This window comes from Hipposideros armiger, unplaced genomic scaffold (genome assembly GCF_001890085.2).
Source record: "Hipposideros armiger isolate ML-2016 unplaced genomic scaffold, ASM189008v1 scaffold_151, whole genome shotgun sequence".
Lineage (NCBI taxonomy): Eukaryota > Metazoa > Chordata > Mammalia > Chiroptera > Hipposideridae > Hipposideros > Hipposideros armiger.
Genome location: NW_017731501.1, coordinates 660,515 through 682,522, shown reverse-complemented (window position 1 = coordinate 682,522; position 22,008 = coordinate 660,515).

Below are 22,008 nucleotides of genomic sequence, written 5' to 3'. Positions count from 1 at the left end.
CTGGACGGCCGCTCACTGCGGCTGCTGGCCGCTCACGCTGGCTACACACGGTAGCCCATGGCAACCCACTGCCACAGGGGCTGCAGCCTACGCCGTCGCTGGCGACTCAGGGCAGCCAGGTCCAGGTTGAGCTGTTGTTCAGCATCTTAGCTGTAGAGGGAAGTGTCACTGGCCCTCATATATGGGATCCGAACCAGGGCCCTCTGGCATCCCAAGCCAGTTCTTAACCATCGCGCCACTCAGCCGGCCCCTAAGTCAACTCTTAACCAATGTACCACTCGGATGTCCCCACTCTCAATATTCTTATTTCTATGTTTGTTTCATTAAAAAATCTGTCTCTTTTTACCAGGACCTTCAACACTCAATATTTTTTATTGTATCAAACATGATGGGGGTAAATACTATTTATAAAATCCCTAAAAAACAATAAGGCTTTCATTCCCCACTGAGAGAGGTCAAAAGGCAAGTTGGTCTTGTAGTAACACTTGACTTGCCCAAATGTCTGTAACTTCATATACAAGGCTCAAAGGAGAGACAGGGAGGCAGTACTCAGAGTCCCTTACAGGTAATAAGTATGGTCCCTGAGCTCAGGAATTAAGACCTTGCCTCTCTAGGTCTTGTATCCCGCCATCTTTTGTGTTTGAGATGGGGCCAGAGGTACCCACCCTTTCTTACCTTTCCATACCTACAGCTTCACAGCCCTACTGGAACCTCCCATCACCTTATCCTACCATGTGTTCACTGTTCTTTACACCCTTGGTGTCAAGATTAATCATTTTTAATCACTCCTGGAAAATCCTCAGCTCCCTTGGCCTCTCTTACAAAGTACTAGTTTGGCAGAACTACAACCCTGATCATCATACTGCTCTCCACCTACCCCCCATCTGCATCTGTGCAACTGAACACGGTTGGAGAAAAATCCTTAGCCCCACTGGTCTCAGGTTAAAGTTTTGACTACAATGCTCAGTGAGGCCTTCAATGTTGTCAGGGAATAGAGTATAGCACACTCCCATTATTCTCCCAGAAGCCTAGTTCATGATTTCTCTTCTCTCCTCAAACCCTCCTATCTCATCTCACTCTCAGCTAATGGCCTTGTTTCTTATTTCCTGAGAAGATTTAAGTAGTCAGAAGAGAACGACTGCCTACGACTCTACCACCCCACCTACCTCCTCCCCACATTTGTACCCATGTACACTGCCTTCCCACCTGCCGCATACACACTCTCTGTGCTTCCATCTAAAGTGGATCTCTTAGTTTTTGGACTAGATCCAATCCCCCTTTGCTTTTTCAAGATTATTGTTCTAGAACTTTTCACCTCTTTCACATCATTGTTTTTTCTCTCTTAGAAAGATAAAAAAAAAGTCTTATTTTAATCCCTCACCAGCTGTTGCCCATTTTTTGCTCCCCTTTGCAGCAGAATACCTTGAAAGAACTCTTTATACTTACTGCATCCAATCTCTCCACTTGCATTCTCTTTTCAACTCTCTCTGGACAGGCTTTCACACCCAGTACTCACCAGAAGGAGCTCTTGTTAAGGTTGCTAAATTACTGAGTCAAATGACCAGTACTACTCCTCGCCTTAGTTGACTTATCAATGGCATTTGACACAGCTGTCTGGCCACTCCCTCTTCCAGGGAACAACCTTCTCATTTGGCTTCCAGGAACCACGTACTCTTGCCTTTCTTTCTATATCAATGGATTCCCCTTCTCAGTTTCCAGTCATTTGCAGGCTTCTCCTTTATTTCCTGACACTGGCCCACTTCCTATTTCTCTTCTCTATCCACAGTCCCTCCCTTGGTGATCTCAGCAAGTATTAAAAATTTAAGTATCATTTATATGTCAAGGACTCCCAGTTTTGTAAGTCTATCCCAGACCTTGCTCAGGACCCCAAACTCATAAAGCCAACTTGCCTTCTTGACACCTCCACTTGGAACGTTGTGGAGCATGTTCCAAGCTTTAGCTCTTGACCTTTCTCTCCAAGCCAGCTTTTCTCTAGGCTTCCCAATTTCAGTTGGTAGCAACCCCATCTTTCTGCTCTCTCAGGCCAAAAATCTTCAAGTCTTTTCTCAAATGTTGCCTTCCTAGGAAACCTACTTCAACAATGCTATTCAAAACTGCATGCTGTTGCCCCCTGCTCACCCCCATTCTCCTTACTTGTGCTATTTTGTCTCCATAGCCCTTACCTCCTTTTAACATGCTTTATAGTTTAGTTATTTATCATGTCAATTGTTTCTTATGTGTCTCCCTACTTCCACGCTCACCCCTGCCTAAATTATAACCCTCATGAGGGTAGAGATTTTTTTTGGGGGGGGGGGTGCTGTTAATTGATGCATCCAGTGCATCTAGAATACTGCCTGGCCTGTAGTATGTGTCTGGTAAATTTTTGTTGAATGAATTAAAATAAGCAAATTAAGTCACAGTGGCCTAAGCCAATGACAGAGAATGAAATAACCATACATGACTAGTGATGTTGTCCCCTGGTAGCACACAGTGACATGATATTGCTAGGTGTGACAGGGAGCATCTGTGATTCCTTTAGTCGTAGTTGAATGAATTCAACTTCAAATTCAGTGCTGGTGGGGAGGCTCAGCTCCCTTACCTTACAGTCATTGAAAGTAATGAATGATATGTTGTTTTTGAGCCTATAATACTCAGGGGCACTTATGAGACTTTACTGTTTACTGAGCAGGGTACTGGGGGGCAAGAGACGACAGTTGCTCCCTTCTGCCTTGTCCTTTCCCAGGTATAGAATCCATGGATATAAAGATACTCCCTGAGAAATGGGCTACAGATCTGGCTGAATCTCATGGGCTGGTGAAAGAACGACAGCGCGGAGCCAGTTGGCTACCTCCCACACATATTGTTTATGGTCTGTTTCAGGCTGCAGTTCTGAGGCAGTAACTGAACCAGTTCTGGTGGTCTGAACATGTGACCCCTGGGAAACCTCAGAGAAATGATTTACCTCTGCCTGATTGTGACTGTCTCAGCCACCCCTTTTTGTTTGGCTATAGTGACTAAGGGGAGTGATTCATTCAAATAGGTGACAGCTAGATGAACCCACAGGATTTTTTAGCTTAGGTTATAATTACTCTCTTGATAAAATTCAGAACACACAAGATCAGTCTTTTGGGAACAAGGGAATCAACTGATATTACCGGCAGTACCTGCTGTGGACAGGAAGCTGGATAGTTGGGCATACCCAGATGTAGGGGCCCTGTTTGCTTGAGGACCAGACAGCTGGACCACTGCAGCAAGGAGGAGGTCAACTTTGGCCTCTGAGCCCACAATCTCTCCTCTCCATACATCACCTGTGCTCTACCTCCGATTGAATTTCCCCATGCATAATTTGTTCCTGAGCCCCCAAATCTTCAACTTTCAAGGACTTACTTTACTTTCTAATTAGTTTAAATTAATTACTGTGGCCTTCAAGGCCCCCAACAATTTGGCCCTACCTGCTTACTGGTTTCATCTTCCATTATTCCCCTTCACATAGACTTTGTTCAACTGAGCTACCACTTCCCATGGGATATTCTCATTTCTAGGCCTTTGTCTATATTGTTTCCTGGCTCCATCCACTGTCTTGGCCCATTCTTAGCCTTTTGAAATCTTTCTCATCATTTAAGTCCCAGTTCAAATGCCTCCACCTCTGAGACACGATGCTTCTGATCACCCAGCCAGGAACAATGTCCATCCTCTCAACTCTTGTCATGACTCCCTAATATCACCCTGGTGGTATTTGTCACACACCGCCTTGATGCATACCTACTCATAACCTATCTTTTCCCCCTACTTGACACTAAATTCCTCAAAAACAGGACCTTTCTTATTCATTCTTTTATCCTTCAAAGCTCATCAAAACTTGTGTATGGTAGATAATTAGAAAGTATAGATTCAGGTTAAAGGAACAAGTAGGTAAACTTTCATTACATTTTCATAGACTGAAAATTTTTGCTCGTGAAGGAGGAAGGCATCAGGGTCTATGTCACTGTGGCGATGACCTTGCTATTAGGAATACATGTCTAGTTCACAGTGACTTATAAGGTACAGACACAACATTTACGATTCCCTAAAATAAGAAATAATAGTAGCTAACATTTATTGAGCGTGTACTCTGTTCCAGGCACTAAGTACCTCGTATGGACTAACTCATTTAGCTTAATAGCCACCTCCTGAGACAGTCCAGAACAGCGGTTTAGAAGGCTGGCCTGGGAATCAGACTGACTGGGTTTGAAACCCAGCTCCACCATTTACTAGCTGCCATCCTTGGGCAAGTTGATTAACCTGTTTACCTCAGTTTTCTAATTTGTAAAATGGGGGTAAAAATAGTACATAATTCAGTGGGAGTGTTGTGAGGACTATTATGCTTCATTGAATCCAAGAAGTCATTCATTAGAAGGTGCACCATTATTTTACGTACCACGAATAGAGGAAAATATCTACCAATTAGCCTCTGAACACCATAGATTGTTAGATGTGGCCCGATCTCATGGATGTTAAAATATAGAAAAACATGCATCTTACAATCAATGAAATGTGGTAAATGGTTTAAATGAATGATGATGCTGTTAGGGACTGATTTGTGCCTACCCGGCCAAATTCATATATTGAAGTTCTAACCCCCAGTACCTCAGAAGATGACTGTATTGGAGCTAGGTCTTTAAAGAGGTAATTAAGCAAAATTAGGTCATACGGATGGGCCCTAATCCAATATGAATGGTGTCCTTACAAGAAGAGGTTAGGACACAGACACACACAGAGGGAAGACCATGCAAAGACACAGGAAGATAGAGGCCATTTATAAATCAAGGAAAGAGGCCTCAGAAGAAACCAATCCTGCTGACACTTCAGACTTCCTGCCTCCAGAACTGTGAGGAAATAAATTTCTGTTAAACCACTCAGTCTGTGATGTATTGTTATGGCAGCCAGAACAAACTAATACAGGTCCCTCAATGAAGCTTTCTAAGACCACAGGACCAGGAACTAAGATATGGGACAGACACTCCATCTTAGCAGGAGACCTCCAGGCCAACCTCAGCTGGTCTCTTATATTCAATTAACTCAGTACCAAGTCAGACCTTCCCTCCTACTTGGGTCTCAATTCATCGAACAGTTAACTGTTCACTTGGGATATCAGAGCTATATGTGAACTGACACCATTAGTACTTGAGCCCTTAGTTGGAAAAAAATTCCATTTGTAAGGGCATGGGGGAAACATGAGAAATTTTTGAGTGTCAAAACTACTAGCAGGGTTGCTGGGTGGTTCAGTTGGTTAGAGTGCGTGGTCTCAACAACAGGGTTGCTGGTTCGATTCCCATATGGGCCAGTTAGCTGCACTCTCCACAACTAGATTGAAGGACAGTGACTTGAATTGGAGCTGATGGGTCCTGGAAAAAACACACTGTTACCCAATTAAACACACACACACACACACACACACACACACACACACACACACACACACACACACACACACACACACACACACACACACACACACACACACACACAACAAAACAAAACAAAAACACTACTAGCAGGATTCTGACTAAAGCACGTGGCCCATGCTTACTTTAGCCTGTCTTTAGCAAAACTGACAGTGGGTTTATAACAGCAGATTGTCTAGATTCTTTAGATCTTCAGATAGGACTGATTCCCCCGTCCATTTTATTTTTCTAGACTGGTTTGACATTTTTGCATAATCTGAGGAAAGATCATTGAGACTGAAATGTGGCTGCTAAGAGGCTTCGGCTCATGTTTGCTAATCTCCTGTATGATGAAACACTGGCACCCAGACAAACCCTCATTCACATCTGCACAAAGCACTAGTTATGTGTGTTGAAATTCCTTAGAGAAAATGTCTTGCAGGCTGTTGTGGAGTGCATGAATGCTGGAAATACCTCATCAAGTGTTGCTCAATGTCCTGGGAAGACAGTCTTCTGGCATCTGGACACTCACCCCGGGGAAGGGTTGCAGTACTCTGGGGCACGTGGGGCTTGTGAGGGCAGAAGGAGCATGGGTAGATGGGTGGGTGGACATGGGGTTGGATGTTTTCTCTGTAATCGTTCCAGACCGAACTGGAGCCAGCTCCAGACTGCCCACTTTCTCAGTTCATTGAGAGTATCTAAAGTTAGGCTTGTCACCAAGGCTGCTACCTCTCCTGCTTGGGACCAGATTTTCCTGTTTTCTGATTATAAGTCCTAGTTACTTGGGTTTCCTCAGCGTTGACTTAGAGAAGTTAAGAGGGAGGAGGAATGGAGGAAAGGTTTTTGATCGGCATCAAAGGTGTGAAGTGGTCAGGTGAGATGGAAACTAAATCAACTGTGGCTCCAGCTATTTGGAGCTACCTCCAGCTGATGGGATTAAGTGACCATAGTGTGCAGTGGAAGGCAGATGTGGAATGGGGTAACAGTAAAAAGTGAACACTACTAGAAGAGCAAGAAGTGATGCTGAGCCAGGACAGTGCTTCTCACTGTGGCTCCTGGACCAGCACCACCTGGGATAAAAATGCACGTTATTAGCCCCACCCCACGCCTACTGAATCATGAACTCTAGCGGTAAAGGCCAGTCATCTGTGCTTGAACAAGTCCTCCTGGTGATTCTGATGCATGCTAAAATTTCTTGGGCAAACTTCTGGAATGAGGAAGAGACAGTCCGGGTAGAGCTGGGCAGAGGAAAGGGGGAGTATAGCGGAGGGAGAAGGGAAGGGTGGAGAATGGACTAAAAATTAGAAGTTCTGCTCCATACAAAAGGAAAAGTGATGAGGGCTGCTGGAATCAAAGAAGAATGTGAGTCAAGATCATAGCAGCCAGGGATTGAGGGGAGGGAGAAATGGGGAGTAACTGCTTAATGAGTACACTGTTTTATTTGGGGTGATGAAAATGTTTTGGAACGAGTTAGAGATGGTGATTGCACATTGTGAAAGTACTAAATGCCACTGAATTGTTCACTTTAAAATGGTTAGTTTTATGTTATGTGAGTTTCACCTAAATAAAGTTGAATAAGTAAATATTTTATAATGAAAAAAAAATGATTGCAGCAGTTCAAGATAGCCTGGATTCTTAGTTAACCCATGCCTACCACTGACATCATACAGAGGTTTTAAGGAGAGACTCAGCTAACAAGGGGTAAAGAACAAAATGAAGGCAAATTGCTCTCAGAAATTTGGGAATTGCATCGCTGAAATTCATCTGCAGGTCCTGAAGGGGCTCATTTATTCCCTTTCGCTCTAGTCTGGTGTAGATTAAATGGTGGCCCCCTTAAAGATATGTTCATGTCCTAACCCCCAGAACGTGAAATGTGACTTTATTTGGAAAAAGGATCTTTTCAGGTGTAATCAAATTAAGGATCTCAAGATAAGATCATACTAGATTATTTAGGTGAGACCTAAATTCAATGACAACTGTCTATGAAGTCTGACAATTAAATTCGCTAACTTGTTGCTAACCTTTTCTTATATCAGATGGATTATTCACTATGAATCTGTACCAACTGGACAAACAGTTAACCAAGTTTACTATTTGGAAGTGCTGAAAAGGCTGTGTGAAAAAGTTAGACGACCTGAACTTTTCACCAACAGTTCATGGCTCTTGCATCACAGCAATGTATCAGCTCACACTGCACTGTCTGTAAGGGAGTTTTTAGCTAGTAAACAAATAACTGTATTGGAACACCCTCCCTACTCACCTGATCTGGTCCCCAATGACTTCCTTTTTTACCCAAAGATAAAGGAAATATTGAAAGGAAGGCATTTTGATGACATTCAGGACATCAAGAGTAATACGACAACAGCTCTGATGGCCATTCCAGAAAGAGTTCCAAAATTGCTTTGAAGGGTGGACTAAGCGCTGGAGTCATGCATAGCTTCCCAAGGGGAGTACTTCGAAGGTGATTGTAGTGATATTCAGCAATGAAGTATGTAGCACTTTTTTTAGGAGGAATTTGTGAACTTAATTGTCTGACCTTGTAGGACACAAAAGAGGAGACAGATACACAGAGAAGGCAATGAGAAGACTGAGGCAGAGATTTAAATTATACTGCCATGAACCGAGGAATGCCTGGAGCCACCAGATGCTGCAAGAAGCCAGGGAGCATTTTCACTTAGAGCCTTCAAAGAGAGCATGGCCCTGCTGACATCTTGATTTTGGACTTCTGGCCTCTAGAACTGTGAGATAATACATTTCTGTTGTTTTAAGCCACTAAGTTTGTATAGTTTGTTACAGCAGCTCTTGGAAATGAATAACATGGCCTAAGGGGAAAAGCCATGGGATTTGAAGTCAGAGGACCTGTGCTTAAATATTTTTGCACTTCGTTCCCTTGGATGGAGTATGGACTCTTAGAGTCACAGCGGTTCCTACCTAGCTCACATCACTCACTACTTTACTTATCTGCCTCTTGTGAGCACTGGGTTTGTATCCTCTGGGTTAGATACTTTCTCAAGCCTTCTCCTTCTTTGACACACTAGCATTCTAGCAAAAGGATGGGGGTAGTGAGTTGATAACCCAAATCTTGAGAGAGTATTTGGAAAGGATGCAATCTACCCATCCCTCCAAATAGCTTGGGTGATTTACTATGGAAGATGAAGGAAATTTCTTCCTGAAATGCAGCAAGATGCCTGTTTCAGAAATGGGCACTCAGTGATTTTTTTTTTATGAAGACATGAAAGAGATTGTCCTCTGGCCAGGTTTTAGTCATTCTTTCCAGAGTGTGGGAGGGTGTGACTCTGGAAAATCAGCCTCGTAGGGTGACTGGGGGTGAGAAGGGCCTTCCCTGCAGAAAAAAAGAAATAAACACTGTCCTGCAGTGAGGATGTTATATCATCTGGTCATTATCACCCATGCAAGGCATGTATGGTTGTTTAGAATTGCCCGTAAGTTCTCCACTAGAAAAAATACATGACCTGAAGTCAGTCTTTGCCAGAGGCTCTGTGTTTCTCAAGGAAATCTCTGGCATTAGCTACTCCAGCAGAGAATTATGTATTAGATGGACCAATGCTGTCTCCACCCAAGGGGATTTATTTCTGAAATATCAGAACACACTCTGGTTAATAGCTCTTGGCTGCTGTGCTTTTGATGCTGGCTGGCATTACAGTGCCACGTTTTCACAGCTCTGCTTCTCTGTCTCCTAGATTTCAGTGAGAGAATTGGTAGATGCTATATGTGTAATGTTCCTCTTTGGCTTTGCAGCTGGGGCAAGGACTGATGGTCCCAAGAAGTACAAGTAAAACTGTGACAAAATTTGTCTTTGGTGGCCTCCCCACTCCACTCCTGGAAACCTAGTTTGCATCAGGGTCTGCTTCTCTATGAATGCTCAAGCTTTATACTTTTATATTCTGCTTCTTCTCATTCTTCTCTACCAAAGCACAGCTGTCCTTTGCCTCAACCCTTTAAAGTTTGGATCTGTTGATTAGCAAAGGTCCTAATAGCTATTAGCTTCGTACCATTTCCAGGTAAGCCATGTGCATTTTAGTGGCCTTCTCTAGGATAGTGGGAATTTCAGAGCTATGGTGGATGGGGCAGTGGGGACTGTCCCTTAGCAGCTCTTAAAGCACAGGGCTTATGTGACTGCTGACTGCTCCAGTGGACTCATCAGACTCAGAACCAACATAGAAAGTGAATTTATTTATTTATATCCACAGAGGTTTTTCAGCTTCACTTCAGAAGCAGTCCCAGGGAGAGGAATGTTTATTCGAGCTCCTCCTGAAGAAGGCTTCCTTCAAAGAGTAGACAGGGCGAGATGTGGGAAGCTGAGAGAGTGAGGGTCCCTGCATCTGGTCTTCATCTGGCTGTGTGGTCCTGAACCCTTCTCTTAACTTCTCTCAGTTGCTTTTCTCACCTTTAAAATTTGGTGGTAAGTAAGGTGGAATTAGGTCAGTGTCTGACCAGAAAAATTATCCAAGCCACTGGTATAAAATTCCAGCTCTCTGAGCTTCACATTAAACCACCTGAACTTGACTCTTCACAGAGAGATGTGGACATCTGCTTTCAATGAACACTGCTGTGATCTGAAGGCTCAGGTGGTGTGGGAAACAGACAGATGATTTCTCAAGTCTCGCTCTCCTATGATGTTCCCCAGAAGGGCAGCTGGGCAATGGCTACGACAAAGGCCCAGGGACCAAAATGCCTGAGTTCAAGTCCTGGCTCTGTGATTTGCCAGCTGTGTGACCTCATACCTCCTATGACTCAGTTTCCTCCTCTGTAGGGTGGACATCATAAGATATCAATCGTAGGATTGTTAATTAAATGGTGTCAAATAAGTAAAGGGTACAGAACAGTGCCTGACACATAGCGAGGGCTGAGGAATACATTAGGTGTGTTAAACCTTCAAAGGGCAGGGCAGGAAAAGACATTTGACAGAGCTTCAAAACCCAGCTCAGTGTCACCTCTCTTTACAGCTTTTTTTGGAGTGTTGAGCCAGTCAGCCTCAGTCTCTGACTTCTTCCTTCCTTCCCATCCTCAGTTTACTTGCACATGTCATTGTTTTGACTTTGTTTACATAGGAGTCAAATCCTGAGTAGATGCCCTTAGGGGCTCAGTCATCTTTTTACTCTCAGTGCAGAGTAGTGCTGGCAAAGGGCAGGCCCAGCATCAATACCCGCTAAGCCCAGTGCATCTCCTAGGCCTCTCTGCTTCTCAGGGCTCTACTTTCCTGTCTGTCTGTGTGCCTGTCTTCTCTTGTCTCCATCTCTGCTACACTGTAGTGTATTGCCTCAGTGTTCTGACTCACACAGAAAAGTTGGCCTACCATAGGGCTGGCCAAGTGGTGCATTGGTTAAAAGTTAGCTTGGGACGCCAGCTCTGAGCAGCAGAGCCCAGGTTCAGATCCCACATGAGGGCCAGTGATGCTGCACCCTCTATAGCTAAGATGGTGAACAACTGCTTGACCTGGAGCTGGGCTGCCATGAGTCGCCAGTGACTGCATAGGCTGCAGCCCCTGCTGCGGTGGGCTGTTGTAAGCTACCGTGTGTGGCCAGCAGCCTGCGTGAGCAGCTGGCAGCCAGTGTCAGCTGCCAAGAGCTGCTGTGAGCGACCATCCAGTGGCCGGCGACCGATTTGCCTTACCCGGGAAGAGTGCAATGATAATACCAACATGGGTCAGTGAAGCAACGTCCTCCAAACTAGACTGAAGAACAAAAGGACAGCAACTTGTCTGTTCCCCTTCCCCAATTCCCCAACGCTATTCCCCTCCCCCAATTCCCCAACAAAATCTTTAAAAAAAAAAAAAAGCTGGCCTACCATGGAGAGACAGTTTTTCTCTCTACCCCTGTTGTTGGTGGAAGGTGCACCCTGGCAGATTACGGGTTGGAGGAAGGGCAGTGTGTCTTCACTTGCTCTGAGGCCAGCAGGACTCTTGGAAATGAAGGTGGGAGGACTCAGCTCCAGGACCACATCCTCACTCCCGCAGGGTAACTGTCACTGAACAGTAGAAAAACAACAGAGTTGTCCCAAAATGATGTTCCATTTTCCCATACTGACCCTGGGTGCTGGTCATCTGCTCAGCATTGTGCCCCTAAGGAAGTCAGGTGGCCTAGAGGTGGATCAAACTACCTGTGGGGGAGGGGCCAGGCTGTAGGAGCAGGGGACTGGGCCTGGTCCCTGCCCTGACTGCAGCTTTCTCGAACCTTTGGAATCTAAATTTATTTGAGCTACACCAGTGAGGATGACAATAATAAAAGCAAGCCAGGCTGAAGCTATATCACCCTTTATGCCCTGGCCTTGGCAGTCACACAGTGTCATTTCTGCTACAGTCACAAGCCCATCCACGTTCAAAGGGAGGGAATATAGTTCCCACCTCTTGATGGGGGTTGTCAGAGTTGCCTGGTAAAGAGAGAGAATGGGATGAGAGCTATTGCTGCTGCATGTATTAGGGTTATCCAGAGAAACAGAACCAATAGGAGATTGATTGATTGATTGATTGATTGATTGATTATAAGGAATTGGTTCACGTGGTTATGGAAGCTGAGAAGGATCTGTAGTCAGTAAGTTCTAGTCCAAGGGCAGGAAAAGACTGCAAGCCCAGCTCAGCAGTCAGGCAGGCAAAGTTCCTCCTTCCTCAGCATTTTTGTTCATTCTATTCCGGCCTTCAGTGGATTGAATGAGGCTCGCCCCAACTGTAAGGGCAATCTACTGTACTCAGTCTACTGACTGAAATTTAATCTCATCCAGAAACACCCTCACAGACATACCCACTAAATATTTGACTACATATCTGGGCACCCCATGGCTTAGTCAAGTTGACACATAAAACTAATCATCACAAGCTATCTCTGAAAAACACAACTGCCACGTTCTCAGGAGAACAGAGCACCACCTGTTTGGTCCCCAGGCAACCTCAGAGCCCTTCTGGCTCACTAAGGGATGTTGCTGTTGGTAGACACGGGAAGAGGATTCAGGCAAAAGCCCTTCCTCCTCAGGGCCCCCACCCCTTTCTTGAGTAGGGCTTGGTGGTAATGGAGGCCAGAGGTGAGAATAGTTACTTAGGGGAGTCACATAGGACTCTTATCAGAGCATTGCCACTTCAGAAGAAAATGCCGAGGCCACACGTCTCTTGGGTCTTTTGTGATGGGGCCAGCTCACAGGTGGGAGCACATGGGGCATGCTGGGAGTGAGGGAGGAAGAAACCCAACTAATGGTGGTTCAGGGTGAGGCCTGGGAAAGGCACAGTGGTCGGGCTGCTGACGAGTGCTCTTCCTTCTTGTCATCTTTATCCTTCCTTCCTCCTGGCCCTGGCTCTGGCCTGTGTGGTTTAACAACAACAATAATAACAACAAAAAGCCAGGATAGATTGGAATTAGCAGTTAAATAAGAAATTAGTATATTATTGGGTTCCCTTTATATGCCCCATTCATGTATTGAGTGCCATTTATGTGGTAGGGCTCTCACAAAACTTCCAAGAGTAGAATATTATCAATTTCAATTTGTAAATAAAGACACTGAACAGAGAGATTGAATAACTTGCTCACGATCGTACAGCTAGTGAATGATGTGAGTTCACTCATTGCCTGAACTCTAAGGAATTCATTCCATTATATGCTCACTGCACTATATCAGAGTTCCTCTAATTGGGGGGAATTGGGGAAGTGAGGTCTGTATAAGGAAACAGCAGCAAGAAAGAAGTTGGGGAAATAGAAATCAGATTTCCTTTCTGCATTTCTTAGTGGTTGTCCCCCTTTAAGGAATAAGCAGGAGGGGGAGGCTGCTTGACTCTAGGGATACCAATGAATTTGAGTAAGAGATGGTGTTGCAGAGAAAAGGAGGACAGGGTCCTGCTTGTATTCAATGAGAAAGGGTCAAGGGCAAGGATGGCTGGACTCTCATCATGCGCATGGTCAACCTGCATGACCCTCCAAATCACAGCACAGCTCCTAAACATTTTCTCTCTCCTACTCTCAATTTAGAGGCTTCCTGGGAAAATACATCTCATTTATTATAAAATAATTTTCTGCAAGAAGGTGAGATAGAGTGGATCTGAACAGAAACAGGAAATAGGAACTCTACTTCTGGCTCAGTCACTTGTAGTTGTTCTAGGCAAGTTACCTCACTTCTGGGGCCTCTAGTAAATACATGGTCTGTATTCTGGCTCGTGTGACTCTCCCCCAGCACTGCGCCTGGTATGTAATAAGGGCTCAAACATGCTGAATGATTGCATATGGTGTACAGGATCTTCAGTCACCCTATGGCAAAGGAAGGGCTCTGTTTCATGAAAAGGCCATGCAATCCCTGCCCAGGTGAGCTGCAACAGTTTTTCTTTATACCTTGGCCCTGAGTGCGAGCTTACCCTGGAGCAGGTCACACGAGAGCTTGGACAGCTTTTACATCTCTCATGTAACTGTGACTTCTAAGTCACCTTTATGTTACTCCCTATGGCAAAGTCATCCTACAGGGCTGACTTAGAATGTTCTCCTTTTGGCTTTTCCTTTGTTCCAAATGGTCCAGTGCTGTCACCATGGGAATGCACACAATGAATCATGGGACCAAGGCTACCAGGATGTTCCAAGTATTGTGAAGAGGCCCTGGTGGGGAATGAAGGAGGCTCATACCATCTCATGTGCTCAGGGTTTAGTCAGGCTGCCATTCCCTGCTTTGCCTTGGCTCTTATTAAACTCTCCCTCTTGTCAACCTCTCCCACAGCCTCTCCCAGGTCCACTCATCCCATGTCAGGCTCATGCTTCTCTTCATCGAGTGTTTGGCTGTGGGCACCATCATTCTTAGGCAGTTTGTCCTTCCTGCTAAGCTTCTCCTCTGCTACTCACCCCAGCCCAGTCAGCCTTTCAGGGTGTGAGGAGCTTGGTGGAGCTGGGGCACAGCTAATAGTAGATGAGTCATCTCCCCAGGTTGACGTGGGGAGAAAAGAATGGGTGGATGTGTTGGTAGGAAAAAAAAATGACATTCGAGCTAAGAGTACAGCTGAGTCAATTGTTATTCACTGAACCCAGGGGAGAAGGAAGCCCTCTCTGAGGGGGGCCATGGGTGTATGAGGGTGTTGGTGGGGATTTGGATAGGGAGAAGAGGTCTGCAAGAGCAAGGAGACCTACCATCTCATGGAGCTATTTACTAAGTACAGTCTGAAAATACACTGTGAGTCGTTTATATTAATGAAAGATCATCAACATGCATCAGCGAGGGTCTTCAATGTGGGTGACTCTGTGCTTTTTACCCCATGGTTGGCTTACAGCACTATTGCCTTTGAAAAGGATACACAGGAAGAGGCTAAACTTTGAAGCTAGGAGGAGTGGTATTAGGCTTCATGGTTGAAGAAGTGTCTATTTTTCTGGAATTGTTTTCAGAAAGAGCATGGGCAACTCCCTATGTCTAAAATATACAAGGACCAATCCGAAGATGAGGGCGGTACCAATCCATCTGGTACAGCTCCTGAAGCTCTGTGGACCAATGGCCTCACCACCCATCATCTGAGGACAGGAGGACATAGTCCTAAGGGATTGAGGTCTCAGTCCCTAAAAGGAAGCTGAGGTAAATTAACATTAATCTCTTTTACTGAAATTCCCTCTTTGTTCTTTTGCAAGACACTTGGTCTCTCACCTCATTATCCTTCTTTCCCTTTAGCCTGGCTCCCTCAATCTAGTGTTGACCATTCCCACTTCTGTCACACATGCCATTCCTCTCTGGTCTTTGTGGTCCCCGGACCCTGGCATCCCCTTGAATTTAGCAAATTCACTGAGCACTCTTTTAGTCATTTCCTAAAATCAATCCTGTCCCCTCCTTCCCAATTCCATTGTTCTTTTTTCTACCATCTTTTCTTCTGAATTCTACTGCCATCAGACAGCTCTGGAACTTCATAACATCATGCATGATCTGACTGTTGATTTGCTGGTACGTCTCCCCCCAAATCTCCCTGAGTCATGCCAGGATGACAAGATGAGGAGCTGTGTCAAGAACTGCTATAGCAGCTCCTTCGGGATGTTCACGTGTGGCAGAGACTGCTGCCTATGCACCAAGAATTCATTGCCTCCTCCCGGGCACACAGCTAGCCTACATTTCCCCCTCTCTTATGTACTTAAGTGCAACATATAACTAAGTTCTAGGCAGTGGAATGTGAGTAAAATGACCAACAATTTAAGAAGAGCACAACTATAAGCAGACAGCACCGAGGTGTAGGAGATGGCAGCATTAGAAATGAAAGGCGCCTGGATCCCTGAATGACTGTGAGGAGGAAAGACACCCACCAATGAGATTGGCCTTCTATCTATGTCAGCAAGAAATAAACTTGTATTATGTTTGAAAATATTTGTGTCTATCGATTACTACAGCCTAGACTACCCTAGCCTAAAAAAAACCCCACTTCTAAGTCCAAATTCTGCTGATTGTGAAGGTCTTCCATAAGTTGTCCTATCCCTATCTGGCTACATCTTCCACTGCTCCCTCCTCTGCCCTCTTCATTCTGGTCATCCAGGTCTCTGTGAACCCTGAGCACACCCATTCCTGCCTTCCTGCTCTGTGCCTGCTGTTCCGCCTGCCCTCTGCCTCCTTTCCTTTGCGGATTCAATCTCTAACCATTCCAGAAAGAGCCTCAACCAATTCCATCCCACACTTACCTCTCCCTTCCCTGAATTCATAGGTTGGTAGTTGCTTTGTATGTTCTAGTTTTCCCTTCTTCCTCACAGGGAACTGACTCTCTATGTGCTCCTTAATGCTGGGTACAAGGTAGAAGTTAAATACATTTTCTGTGAGTTGACTGTAGTCTGAGGTCCTCAGACTTTATTCCTTGATAGGAATAGCATAGAGTATGTTCTCTAATAGGTCATTTGTTCAACAAAGGATTTGCTGGGTACACATCTTTTTATAATTTCCACCAGCATTGTTATAAAGAGCTGTAGTGAATGCCGCAGGGAATACATCAGGAAATAACTGGCCTTCAGCGTGTGTCAGCATATGAGACGCTGGTTCAATGATGTCTCTGTTCTGGTTGCTCATATATTTTCAGTTTCCCCTTAAAGCTTATGTTCCCTGTCATCATTGTAAGCCAACGCTGAACCCAGAGGCTGAACACACCCAGGGAAGTACAAGCTAGGACACCTAGAACAAAAAAACTCCCACTTGACTTTGAGTCTCAAAGTTTCTTTGCCTATTTATCAGGACAATAGTCTTGAAAGTCAGGCCTTGTGGACAGAGAGGAATTTTTGTAAATTTCCAATATTTCCCTTTGGCATGTTTGCCCTGTTATGCCTCTATCAAAGAGTGGTGGAGAGAGCAGATATGCCCTCAGTCCTTCCCAATCCATTGCCCAGGGAAGCATTTGGGGCAGAGAAAGTCCTTGCCAATGAGGACAATAAAGTAAAAGGCCAACAGCTGCTGGCTCTCTGGAGTGTGGGTCTGAGACGAGTATGCCTGCACTTCCCTCTCCAGAAGAAGGGAGATGTTAGGTTGAGAGAGAGGCCAAGATGAGAGGGGCTTTTACTCCTCTTCTTGTTGGGAGTCTGGGAGGAGGGTGCCCCCTTTACTGTCATGGAGTTGCTGGAATATCAGCTCCACTAGGGCAGGGGTCTTTGTTTTGTTCACTGATCCCAAGCACCTGTAACCGTGCCTATACCATAGTAGATACTCAATAAATATTTCTGGGGTGACTACATCAAAGTTAAATTGATGGACTGCTACTGGGCAGAGCTACCCTATGTGGCTTGGAAGGCATCCAAGAGTCTCTATGAGTCACATGGGGGCACATGGATGACTGGAGGGGGTGGGATGGTGAGCTTATGTGGGGTGTGGCCACAATGCAGGTTACAAGGAGAACATCTTTGGGCTGGAGAGGCAATACTGTTCTCAGCCAGTGTTAGGAGGACACTCAGCACCAGCAAGAGCCAGATGGGGCTGAGTCAGCAAGGGGATACGGGGCCTAGCTGACCAAGAGTCGACACAACCCCTTTGCCATGGAGTTGGCAGCGTCAGGTAGACAGAGGCACCATGCCCCACAGTACAGGGTAGCACAAGGGCACCACAGGCATCGGAAACCACCTCTGTGACCACAGGACTTGGTAAACTTCCCTAGTACTACTCAGAAATCATCTTGGAGAGGAGGATACAGTAGGGCAGAACTCTGAGCATTTCCTTGAAAAGGGCCATTTTAAACCTGAAAAGAGACTGTTGAAGTAGTAAGAGACTCAGATATTTGCTAACTAGCAAATTTGAGTTTCCTTTCTACTCTAAGTGGGGCTGGCATTGGCGCCTACTTCATAGGTTGCTGTGAGAACTAAATAAATAAATAGTATGTAGAAAGCATTTGGAATCAACACGTTGTAATCAGTGTCTTTGCTGTGACCATTGTTCCCCAGAGAGATGGTGCTCCTGGGGACATGAGGCCAGTTATGAAAAATAAGATGTTACATTTTTTTGCACATCTGGGTGTAGCATGAAAAAAATTATACTACCGGAACACTTAATAACAACATGACTCAAGTGGGGATCTGTGATGGCTTACAAAGCACTTTCAAATATTGTCCCCTTGAATCCTCTGAACAATGCCACAGCAGAGGAAGTCATCTCCACCCTTATTTTACACACTTAAGAACTAAAGCTCAGTGAGTCTGACCTCACCCAAGGTCATGCTTCTAGCAAGTGCTAGACTCAGCTCTGAAAACCAGGGCTCCTGACTCCAAACCCTCTTCTCTCTCAAGACTCTATCACTCCTATACGTGGGCTCAAGGCCACCGGAGAGGGCATGACCCTCCAGGTGCTTCTCAGGTTGCGAGGCTTCTGCCCCACAGAGGCCAGGGTGCTGAGAAAGGATCAGGATTACAGAGGGTCCCAACATGTGGTGGTGAAAGAACAGCTTCTCTGGCTAACGTAATAAGCTCTGGGTTCATTCGTATAACAATCCTGCCTATGTAAAATGTCTTTCTGTGATCTTGAGGGCCTACAAGTATTGCCACCAGCACTGTGTGGCACCTGAGCCATGTGCAACTGTAGAGGCAAACGGCTCAGGTGTGGAGAGGCCAGGTGGCCTTCCCTGATCATACAGAATCAGAAGTGACTCACATATGGGGATCCCCCCACATCAAAAGGTGGAAGTGGCTGGTGGAGGTGGCCAGTGCCACAGACAAGGGACATGACGTCAGACACACACATGGGTGAGCTGCCAGATAGAGAACTTTGGCTTCTTAGTTAAGACTTTTTCAATGGCAAACAACAGAAGTCCAGTTCATATTCACTTCAACACTCAACAGGTGTTGTTTTGTTTGTTTGTTTTAAGTATATTACCTTTAATGGTGCTTATTTGTCATAAGGGGTCAGAGGTGACCTAGGCCCCAGGGCATGACCTCGACCCAGGCGCTGGAAAATCCTCAGGCACTCTCCATGAACAAGGCGGTCTCTGGTCAGACCTGCCTCCCCGTCTCTCTTTGTGGACTGGCCCGCCTCCTTCTCCAGCCCTTGGTTTTCTGCAAGGCTAACTCCTCTTGTCTGTAAATCCCCAGTGGAGGGAATTGGATACGCCTGATCCGGGGGTCTCCATATTTGCTGTGGTTGGATTGGCTCCGGCTGTTTTTCTGAACTGCTCACCGGGGCCTGCACTGAGAAGAGAAGCGGCCAAATGCAGGACAGATCTTTGGGCCACAATGCGGGGAAAAAAACCTGTTTTCATGTGGAGGAGGGTTAGCTAATTCTGCCTTCTATTTTTTATTTTATTGTAGAAAGACTAAGTTTTTCTTTCCATTTCAGTCTTTACCCTGCAGTCCACCCCGAGGGCAGCTCTCACTCCAGGACCCCTCAGCCTCTAGACACATTTAGGACTTTGTGATTTGTACTCTTTGCCTCCTGCTACTTCTTTTTTTTTGTCATTTGGTAGAGGGTAGGCCTGCTGACCCCATAGACGCTCACTCTGGGGCTCATCAGCTGAGGAAACCAAGTTGGAAAGGTGTGACCCAACTTCATGTGACATTTTGGCTGGTTGGGAATTTGTTTTCCTGTGTGGATGGTTTCTGATATGATAGAAATATTTGAGAGTTTATCTGTCTCCAAATTCAGGCCCCGCTTCCCCCCCCACACACACACACACATTAGGAATAACAAAGCAGTAACAATAACTTTAACGGGAACTTATTTCACAGGGAAGCTATACAACTGAGAATTTATGCATGGCATTTCGAAGCTTACACTGTCTTATCTGGAAGATGTGTAAGCCAGACGTTTCTCCGGTCAGGCCAGCCTAATGTGAGTATAAGAGATGCTCAGGGACCCTCTGGCTAGAGCCAGGGTTTTGGGAGTGGCTCACAGCTTCTCCTGAGAGCACATTGTTTTTATGACTACACCTCCCCTACACCAAAAGCACTGTCAACCAATGTCTCCCCTCCTAGCCACCACTGATGGGGTCCTCCACCTGCCACAGAGGCCATCCTTCTGGCCTGGTCCTGGCCCCTTCTCTGTTGCATCAGTGACAGCACAGGGAGGTCACGGAGGAAAATTTTCTCCCCTATGGGCTAACATTCTATTATTCAGACCCAAACTGGGACAGCTATGTCTACTATTTCATTCAGCACTCCTAGTGATTCTCCTCTTTGAGCGAACCGAGTCGTCTCTCAAAAGAAAAGATGGGGGTGGCATTTATGATCTCTTGCTAGAGATTTGTGCCATCACACAGAGGGCAGCTATACAGCGGTTGTTTTTTCCATGTATTTTTAGCATCACCATTGTAAACAAGACCAGGCCAATGTCAGAGGCAGCAATGGCATAACCCAAAAATGTGCTTTTTACATTCGGTCATTTATTTCTGGTGTTACTATAGGAGTCAGAGATTCTGCCCCAGAGACCTCCTGGGTAGTATGGTGGGTTGACAGGGAAACATGTAGGTGGGATTTAAGATTGTCCCACTGTCTCAGATGACTCGCTTTGCCCACTGTGTCTGTCACAGTCTCTATCTATAGCAATGGAAGCAGCAAAAAACAGCAGGCTTTTTTTTTTTTTTTTTAGCTGAGCCATCCTGCCACCTGTTGGCAGCTCAGCGACAACTCAGTTCTGGCCAGGCATCGAACCTCTGTCAGCAGGCATTTTTTAATCCTTCTTTAGTCCTTTAGAAATTACCCCCAGGCTGGCCCAATACTAACAACTGAGGCACAAAGTTCTAAAAGCTCCAAAGGAACAAAGTAGACATATGCACAGAAACACAGTGGCCCAGATCTGTATCCACAAAGTAAGGATCAGGTAAATCCTCTCTCCCCCTCTGACAGGGCCCAGGCACGTTCAGGCGCGCAGTAATGGCAGTCCTGGGCTTGGGGTCTGGGCTGTCCAGATGAGTGCAGGCTGACATACAGACCCTGACCCCAGACGTACAGACCTTAACTCCGGAGCCTGCTGCACAGGTGTCGGGCTCCGGTTACATAAGCCCTTTATGTAAGCTTAACTAGCATTTGCAGGAGGGAGCATGCGCACTTCTGTGTGCTCTCCTCCCCCAAAACCTCTATATAATGGTTGCTATTGCTGATGAAAGACGCTGGTTCCTCCTCATGTCGGCTCGGCGTGCTTTCTTTCCTCGGGGCATCTCACCACTGAAAGCTCCCCTGCAACCCCCTTGGCGACAACACCCTCCTTAATCAATAAGAGAGGGTAACTCAATAAGCACTTATATACCTAGCACTGGGCTAGGAATTTTATGTGTATTATTGAATTACTTTCGTGCCTTTCTTGTGAAGTGTATTTTTTTATTTCCACTGTAGCTCTGAAGACCCCAAGGCCCCTGAAGACCCCTGTGAAGAAGAGGCCAGATTTTTCTGGCACCAAAGATTGCTGTGGGCTTTTTTATCAAGCTACCCAGCGATCCTCAGAAGTGTGAACTTTCATCACTAAGGTTTGATAATGTTCCAGGGCCCTGGGAGGGATGGGGAAGCCTCAGACAACATTGTGAAATGAATGTGGTTTGTATTTGAGTCCTTAGAGTACCCTTCTCCCCACTCCTGACAACCAGCAGGAAGTGCCTTTCCCAGCCCTTCTGCTCCTCCCTGAGCTACTGTCAGAGAATCCCTGAAAGCTGAAAAGGCTAACGGTAGTATCTTTGCTGGGGGACACTCAAAGAACAAAAGCCCCAGATCTCAAGTGAGCCTCTCCTTGAGGAATTTCAGGCGCCAAGACAGGCTGTGTCTCCATATCCCTTAAGTCACATTTCAGCCCCGCCCCTTCTCCAAGAGCCAATCAGAACTATCTGAAGAGTGGCAGCTATGGAGATGTGCTTCTGTGCCTGAACAATCTTGAGGCTTTTAGATGAGATGTGTTCCTCTCACAGTTCATTCGCTACCTAGAACTAGGCTCCTCAGTTTCATTTGCACAGAAAAACTGTGTTGTGTCTGCCTTCACAACCCATTCATTCATCGTAGCCACTAAAAACCGTGCCCTTCCAGATCAGGAACAAAACAAGGTCCCAGGGACCACACTTGATTTAACATTGTTCCAAAAGTGTTAGGCAATACAATTAGACAAAAGAATGAAAAATATAAATATTTTAAAAGTTGGGAAAATTATCATTATTTATAGATGATCTGATCACATAGTTGAAAAGCTTAATAAAATAAAA